The following is a 9,762-nucleotide window of genomic DNA, read 5'->3' as shown; positions in this document are numbered from 1 at the left end:
GTCAACTGTCAGTCGGCCAATCGATTGATAGTCGATAGGTCGTGCTTATTAGGCCGATCGAAAGTCGGAATCGAGGAGTTAGCTGAATTGTCCCAATAGTTGCCTCCCACTCTCAAGTCCAAGGTAATCTGACATGCGTGTTGTCATATGGTCTAGCATGTTGGATGAAGGGAGTTGCCACGTATTGTCTCGAGTCCCGATTCAACTGCAGACATTAATGATTTTTTGAAATATAAAGGGACTCCAGCCGTTTTATCGTTTCGATATCTGTGAAATCATTATTGGGGTATTGCTTTGAGAAGATAGCCCGACATTCGACAAATCCAGATGATTTGATTCTGACTAGTTGATTTCGGCCATACGTCCAGATGTCATTGGCTCTATATCATTCATGCGGATAGTGGTGAGGTGGCGTGATATAATGGTAGGTGTGTTGAACCATCCGATCAGTGGTCGGTTTTGATGTAGTCACGTATCGAAATCTGAGAGAGCTCCGATTTGAATAACTTCATTCGGACTGTTGAGGGATCCTATATATAGTATCACTTTCATTTAGACTTTCTGCTTTTGCATTCATCATTTTCCTCTTCAACAGAAGGTTCTGTCCCCAAATGCTGAGTGCTTTCCCTGTTCACGTCATTTCCTAGTTCTCAGGGTCGAGTTCTCATTTCTCTCTTCTAGATTTTTTCTTCTCTTCTTCTTTTAGGTTCTTTTTTTTTTCAATGGCAAGTAGGAGTAAGAAGGCGAAGGCCTCAACATCTCAAGATCATCGATCGAAGAATCCGATCGATGATTCTCCTTCGGGCCTGAAGATAGAAGTCTCTTCATTGTCCGGGCCCAATGTCGAACGGCTTCGAAAACAATACCATACCCAAAGCAATATCAGCTCTCTGCTCCTGATTTGGATGCTTAGGTGAACTCCCCTCCTCCGAATCAGATTGCTTTTTATATCGAGGACCTTCAGACTGGTCTTCGATTTTTGATTTCGGAGTTTGTCTGAAATCTTTTTAATTATTATCATCTTTGTCCTGCTCAGCTGGCTTCGAATTCTATCTGACTGATTATATGCTTTGCCCTATTGTGTTGTCTTTTTCCAACCAACCTCGTCCTTCTCTTTTTTGTGCTTTTTTTGTTCTTCGCCCCCACCCAAATGCCAAGGATTGGTGGTTTTTCAACCCAAGAAGGGGTCTTTCTTTCATTTTTGATCTTCCATCATCCATTCATGAGTGGAAGAACCCCTATTTCTTTATTTCTTCTTCATCTCCTTGGGGCTTTTCTTCATGCTGGGACGATTCAAAAATCAGCCCCAATGAGCATAGTCGGGTTGACATCATCGATCGAAAAGATTTCTTCTGACTTAAGATATGGAAGTCCCTGCGCAACGAAAGCTAATGATAGAGTAAGCTCTCTACGATGTCGGACTTAGTTCGGTAACCTCTTTAGGTATAGCATAATCGGTCGCTTTATTTTTTATTTGCTTCTGAACTTTATCTTTTGATTGCAGCTATGCGATCGACGATGTGTGTCTCAGCTGCTGACATCCATCTTCATGCTACTAAGAAAAGAGCAACGATTGACGTTGGGCCATCCCGACCACCGAAGAGAAGTTGGGGTGACATTGAGTTGGTACCGATGAGGGTGTTCGATATCCCACCGATGATGGCTCCTAACATCGAGCCAGTTATAGCATTGTCGACCCCAACAATGCTTCCTTCAATTGAAGTGCCGTCAGTCAGAGTTGAGATGGTGAGAGACGAAGATACCGCACTAGAACCATCAACGATTCTATCAGTCAGGTTCGGGCCGATTTTGCAGTCGAACCAGAACTATCTACTGCTGTGCAAGCCATTCCGCAAGTAGCCCGATCTTGAACACAGTCGAGCATCAATTTTGTGGTGGTTTCAAGCGAACGACCACCGACTGTGAAGTGGGGAAAGGCGCCAGCTACATCTACTGATAATGGGTCATCGGTGGATCTCCCACTCTTTTCAATATTTGAATCCCTATTGGTGAGTCAGTCTTGGCTAATCCATCATTGGCCAGACAACTCATCAAAGCTGCACTTCTCCCGACTGACAGGGAGAACAGGAGAGATCGAACAATGTCCAAAATATTTTCTTCATTTTATCCGATGATGCTTGGGGTAAGTTAACGATATTTTTCTCTCTCTTTTTTTATTGATCCAACTTGACTTATCTTTTTCTTTCAGTGGGCACACGATATGTACGCTCTAGAAAGTGGATATTGAAAAATCATTGAGCCTCGTCGGATATGGACGGACAAGGTGGTAGTCGCCAACGTCGAGAAAGCTACTGCTGTCGAACAACTTCAGGCAATAGCTGAATGGGAGAAGATGCTCTAGAAAGAGATCTCCCACATGACGGTCGAACTATAGTCCTCCAAAGCCAAATTAGGATCGACTCAATAGAGCATCACGTCTTTTGAATCTCAGATCAAAAGCAAGAAACATTCCATCAATCGGCTCTGAAAAGAGACAGACGGATGCATAGAAGAGCTTGAGGTGGAGCGTGGAAGGCATTGGGCCACCATGGAGAGGTTGGCACTGGCCGATGCAGAGTCGGCCTTCGTCAAGGAAGAAGCTGAATCGGTTAAAGGTGCTCTGAGTCTGGCCATCGAGAGTTTTAAAGAATCACAAGAATTCAAGGATGAAATTCTCAAGGGTGGATTCACCTCCTATTGTGTCGGATATGAGGACAGTGGAGATGTAGTCAGAAAATTATATCTGAATTTGTACCTGAGCAGCATCATCCCCCTAGTTCAAGAGAAGAGGTTGCTGAGGAGACCACCGCACCGACTGAAGAAGATGTACCGACTGCACCAGAACCTACTCCAACCATCGAAGTTGTACCAAAGCAAGGTGAAGAAGAAGCTGATTGGTGATTGATGTAATACTTTTTCTTTTATCTTTTTGTAATCAGACAAAATCCAATTTTGTAATTTCTTCTTCAATGAATGAAAGAAAATTTTTCAGTATGGAATCTTTTTTACACTTATACTGTCAATGTCGTTGAATAATAATCGGATTATCGATCATCCATCAGTGACTTGAATATCGACTAATAATCATAGTAGAGTTTGTCTACTAGTCGGATGTCTGCCGACTTAGCTTATATACTTTTTAGATATTTGATAGATGGTGTTAAGCCAAATATCCTTCGACTGATCATAGTTTAGTCATTATATTTTTTACTCGATCGGGGTCGAGTCAGTATAATATTCTGTTTAGCTAAAACTAAGTCAGCATGAGTAGTCATTCGACTTAAGTCGGTTTTTACAATGAAAAATCGAGATATAGTCGGTAAGTTAGTTTTTACAATAGAAAATCGAGATATAGTCGGCACAAGCTGACCAATCATTTGTCGATTTGATATCATTGTTCGACTTACGTCGATTTTTATAGTAAAAAATCGAGATATAGTCAATAAAAATTGATCGATTATTTATCGATCTAATATTATTTTGTAGATAACTTATGTAGATAACTTATAGATGACTGAAGCTTTCATGATTTTAAATTTCAATGTTTCATTCCAAACATCGTACATGTGAACAATTTTATTGATAGTATATCTTTAAATTATCGATATTTCAAGTCTGAGAAATAGTCATTCCATCGAGAGTTTTTAACCGATATGCATCCGATCGAAGTGTCTCGATTACTCTGTAGGATCCTTCCTAGTTTGAAGATAATTTTTTCTGATCTAAAAATTTTGAAACTTTTACTTTTCTTAGGACCAGGTCTCCTAGACGAAAGATCTTCGGCTTGACTTTGGCATTGTAATACCGAGCTATTCTTTATCGATATGCTGCCATCCAAATTTGAGCTTGTTATCGGACTTCTGAAAGTAAGTCTAAGTCAACTCTCTGACATTCAGAATTGCTCTGCTTATTATATTGTTCAACTCATACTGATAGTAATTTGATCTCAAATAGAATCATCGTCTCAGTTTCATAGGCTAGGTTGAATGGTGATTCTCCTGTCGGTATACAAGGAGTTGTCCGATATGCCCATAAATTTGGATATAATTCTTTCATCCAGAGACTTTTAGCTTCATTTAGTCTGATCTTGAGATCATGTAGGATTATTCAGTTTGTTGGATTGTGGATGGCCAACTAATGTGAGCTTGTGCATAATATAAAATTTTGCATAAATTTTTTTAAAATTTTGATTATCGAATTATCGATCATTGTCGGTGATAATGATGTGTGATAGACCGAATCTATATATGATTAATTTTTGAATGAAGTCTTTTATCTTACTTTCAATGATTTGCACCAAGGATTTAGCTTCTACCCATTTGGTGAAGTAATTAATGGCAACCACTATAAATTTTCTCTGATCGGATATCGGAAAAAAAGGACCAAGTATGTTAATTCTTCATTGTGCAAAGGGTCATGGTGCAACAATTGATATCAGCTAGCTGGTTGGTTGATGCTGTATGTTAGCATACTTCTGATATGGTTTATATCTTTGGACAAGTTCAGCTACATCTTTCATCATGGTGGACCAATAATATTCTTATCGTAAAATTTTATAAGCCAATGATTTGTCTCCCAAGTGATTTTTATAAATTTTTTTATAAATTTTTCGGAGTGTATAGTCGGCATCCGTTGGTCTCAAGCACTTTAGGAAGGGAACAGAAAATGATCTTTTATAAAATTATCCATTCATCAATATATATTGTGAGGCCATCCATCGTAGTCGCTTGACTTCTAAAGGATTTATAGGTAGAATTCCATCAATCAAATACTGGATGATTAGATCCATCCAGCTTGGTTCATCATTGATTTGTAGTACTTCTTCGACTTTATCAATGTTCGATTGTTCAAGACATTCAATGAATGTCTGACCTAGTGAGTTGAATGAAATAGTTGTGAGTCGAAAAAATATGTCAGCTCGAGTATTTTCTGTTCTTGAAATGTGAGAGATCTCAAAATATTTTAGAATTGATGTAAGATCTTTCACTTTCTGAAGGTACTTCATCACAACAGAGTCTCGGACTTTAAACTCGCCCTTAACTTGTCCGATAATCAGCTGTGGGTCGGTGAAGACCTTTAAGTTGTTGATGTCAAGCTCTTTGACAATCTTCAAGTCGGATAGAAAAGCTTCACACTCGGCTTGGTTATTTAAAGCTTTAAAATTAAATTGAATGACATATTGGGTTGCAATCTCTTCGAAATTGGTGAGGATGAGACTGACTCTACTGCCTTATGCGTTGGATGTTCCATCAATATGTAGCACCCACAATGATGCTAAGTCAGCCTCAGGAGTTTCAACTTGTTTCGATTTGTCGTCAGGTAAGTCTTCAGGATTATTGTCGGATATGGTGTACTCGACGATAAAATCTGTCAAAACTTATGCCTTCATTGATAGTCGTGGATGATATTGAATATCAACTCATTGAGTTTTTTTATCTATTTCATCATTTGATCTGAAGTATCAGATCGGTATAGAATTACCTTCAATGGTTGATCTGTCAAGACGACTATTGGATGTGCTTGAAAATATGGACAAAATCATTGTGATGATATGATCAGAGCATAGATCATCTTTTTCGCTCTTGAATATCTTATTTCAGTATTATGAAGCACCTAGTTGGTATAAAAAATCAATCGTTGAATTTGATTTTCATCCTCCTGGACGAGTACCGAACTAACTGCCTCTATCGAAGTCATTAGATAAAGATACAAAGTTTCTCCCATCTTCGATTTTATAAGTAATGGTGGAGATGTCAAATATTTTTTCAAATCCTCGAAGGACTGTCGGCACTCATCCGATCATGAAAAATCTTTTGCTTGTCTTAAGGTCTTAAAGAAAGATAAATATCTTTCTGTCGATCTTGAGATGAATCGACTGAGTGTGGTGATCCTTCCAGTGAGTTATTATATCTTTTTCTTGGAGCTTAGATACTTTATATTGATGATAGTCTTTATTTTCTTGGGATTAGCTTCAATTCCTTATTGTGACATAAAAAATTTAAGAAATTTTTCGAAAGTTACTCCGAATATACACTTAGTCGGATTTAATTTCATCTGATGTCGTCGAAGTGTGTCGAAGACTTCTTCCAAGTCTCGAACATGATTAGCAGTTGAAAGCTTTTCACCAACATATCATCAACGTAGACTTTCATGTTTCATCCAATTTATGCTTTGAATAGTTTGTTAATTAGTCGTTGATAAGCGGCTCGAGCATTTTTTTAAATTGAATGGTATTACTTTATAATAATAGATACATTTATCGATTATGAGGCAGTCTGTTCTTCATCTTCGGATGTCATCCGAATCTGTTTATAGCCTGTAAAGGCATTTATAAAGCTCAAAAGTTGATGTCCCAAAGTCGCATCAACTAGTTGGTCAATCTTTGATGAGGAAAAACTATTCTTCGGATAAACTTTATTTAGATTTGTGTAGTCGATGCAGATTCTTCATTTCTCATTGATTTTTCTCACCATCACTATATTGACGAGCCAATCGAGATAATTAGCTTTTCTGATGAAGCCTGCAAGGAGCTTATCGACTTCTTCATTGATGATCTTTTATTTTTCAGGAGCAAAAGATCTTTTTTTTATCTCACCGACCTAACTTTAGGATCAATGTTCAGTCAATGGGTCATTACTTTCAGAGAAATTTTTGACATATCGATTATCGATCAAGCAAAATTATTGATATTTACTCTTAGTAGTTCATCAGTTGTTGTCGCTTCGGATCAGACAATTGTGATCCAATTTGAACCATCTTCTTAGGATCTTTTTTTTTTAACGAGATATAAATCAGTTGTTCAATCGGTTCATCCTTTTTTTCATTTTCTCTTTGGTTTAATTTATCGATGGATAAAGAGTCTTTAGATTGATTATTTTTTATAGAGATCATGAAGCAATGTCGAGCAAGTTATTGATCTCCACGTATTTTTCTGACTCTATTTTTTATTAGAAATCAAACCAATAAATAATATGTTGAAACTATCGCTCTCAAGGTGTTAAGTCTCGATCGTCCAAATATGGCATTGTAAATCGAGGGGACGCGGACGACTGTGAATGTAAGGAGAACAATACTTTATCATGGATCTATTCCCATGATTAGTGGAAGAATAATTTCTCTTTCCATGGTAACGCATCTGTAGTAAAATCGACTAATGGTATTGAGACTCTTTTGAGTCAGTCAGTCGGTAGTCGCATTCGAGAGAAAGTCGAGTAAAAGAGAACATCAGTTGAGCTTCGCATTCATAGTTTTCTATCATCATCGAGATAATGATAGTATCATTATGAGGAGTTTGTATTTTTCGAACATCATCTTTTGAAAAAGAGATTACGTTGTCAAGTCATTATTTCTTCATCGACTCTTCTTCGGAAGTTGACCCCCAATCGTCGATCACCCAGAGATCATGTTGATCACTCTCGTCATTGGCCGATTGTTGATCGTTTCTTTAGCTTGTGGCTGAGGCTGTTGGTTGGTGGGAGATTAAGTTGGACGATCTCATCGAAATTTTTTGAGGTAGCCACATTAGATTAGGGCCTCTATTTCATCTCTAAGTTGGATACATTATTTGGTATCGTGATTGTGATCATGATAAAATCGACAATACTTCTTCTTGTCGTGACTCCTCGATGGCACGTTCATCGATGAGAGATGTCAAAGATACTCCTCTCCTTTGATCTCTATTAAGATCTGCACATGAGGAGCAGAAAGAGGAGTGTAAAAGTCATACCTATTGCCATAGTTATTCGACCTTGGACTCCATCAACAGGGTGAATCTCGCTTATTGGTTGTTGATCGATTTGGTTCGATCGGAGCTTCATTTTTTTTTTTTATTTTTTTTTTCTGATCTTTTTTTTCTGTCTAGCGTCAATCAGAAGTGCCTTCATCCATGCAACTACACTTGTATGCATGCTCCAAGAGTTCAGCATAGGTCCGAGAGAGAGTCTTATCTAAAGAATAGGTGAATCTGGATCTCCTCAGACCTCTCTTCATGGTCGAGATAGCCATATCTTCATTGAGGTCTCTGACCTCAAGCATGGTCGTGTTGAAGCGAGCCATGAAATCTCTCAATGTCTCTGTCTCGCCTTGCATGATGGAGAAGAGATTATTAAATGTGCGTGGCACCTTTCTGCTAGTACTGAAATAGGTCACGAAAGAATACTCGAGCTACTCGAAGGACTTTATGCTCTCCAATTGAAGCTCAGAATATCAGGCTCGAGCAGTCTTCCAAATAATTCTCGGAAAGCCAATACATAGGAGGGTGTCGGTAGTCCCTTGGATCATCATGAGAGCCTTATAACTCTCCAAATGATCAATTGGATCGGTGGAGCCATCATGTGGCTCTATCTGTGGCATCTTGAATCGAGAGGGGATCAGTTCGTCCAGGATATCTGAGAGAGAAATTGGGCAGTGTGAAAGTCGTAGTCGTTGGAGGACTTTCAACCTTCTACTTGAAATCAGACAAGTTGGCTATCGATCTTCTTGAACTGGCGCTCGTAGTCATCGAGCCACCATTGTTAGAAAAATCCAGGGACAGAATCCCCTGAAGAATTTGAAGATGGAGAAGGAGAAGGTGTACGCGGTCTTTTTTTCTTCTTGATGCTATGTACATGAGAAGGAGAAGGAGATCGCCGCGAAGGATAAACGGCATAATGAGAATGTCGAGAACACAGTTGCTCGATTCGATGAGAGCGTTGAGATGGTCATCATTCTGGAGATGAAGAGGGTGAATGCCGTGAAGGATAGCGGCTGTGCCTGGATGGCACTGAATGAGCCATCAACTCCTCCATCGATGGTTGCTGCTGTTGCTGTGTCTGTTGTTGTTGGAGGCTGTGCACCGCCTCTGTCAACACCTTCATTTGCTGTATTAGAGCAGTAATTTGTGTGTCCGTAGTGACTACAGGATGTGAAGAGTTGAGCTCTACTAATAGAGGTGGGGGAGAAAGATCTTCTCAGCAGGAAGATTGCCTCACAGATCCTATAGAATGTTGAGATCTGGTCTTTGCCATGATTGCTCGTATTCTCTCCCTATCGGTGCGTCAATCTGTTGCGTCCAATCTTCTATTGCATCTGTTGTCGGTGAAAAGTACCTACAAAATGAAGTCCACACTGACCAAAATTATGTCCAGTGGGGATCCTTCGATGCTTAAGTCAGTGGAGACTGGTGAACAACAGATGAATATTCAAAGAGACAGAGTTTCAGCTCTCAAGAGACTTTACCAAATGCGGTTCATTACCTCTTTTTATAGACTAGTTGGTAACCGTCTGTAACAGTTAGACACGTGGATCCTGCTTATTCCGATATTATGTGATCGTGGGATGAGTGGTTATACCCGCTACTGATCATGTTCTGGTCATTATGCGCTTTCTGCGTTGGTAATTTCTGATAAGCCAACTATATGTTGGTAATCGATTGTATGCCGGTAGTTGTAGAAGTCCGAATGACCATCGATCGGTAACTCTGATATGCCGATGGTCATCGATCGAAAATCAGTCGAGTCGTCATAGTTGGAGTTTATCAAATTTGAAGATAGCCTACTGAGTTTGTCAAATTTGAAGATAACCGACTGTCAGTCGGCTAACCGATTGATAGCGACAGGTCATGCTTATCAGATCGATCGAAAATCAAAATCGGAGCCGGCTAAATCACCCCAACATATGTTATTGACCATTCACTGTGTAGAAGGGTTTGATTCATGACTCATGAATGAAAAAAAAAGAACGTGCACATGTCCATGATATTTGCGTCTCCCCTGCTGGGTCTGA

This window comes from Elaeis guineensis, chromosome 2 (genome assembly GCF_000442705.2).
Source record: "Elaeis guineensis isolate ETL-2024a chromosome 2, EG11, whole genome shotgun sequence".
Classification (NCBI taxonomy): Eukaryota; Viridiplantae; Streptophyta; class Magnoliopsida; order Arecales; family Arecaceae; genus Elaeis; species Elaeis guineensis.
Note: the sequence above shows the minus strand (reverse complement) of the source record.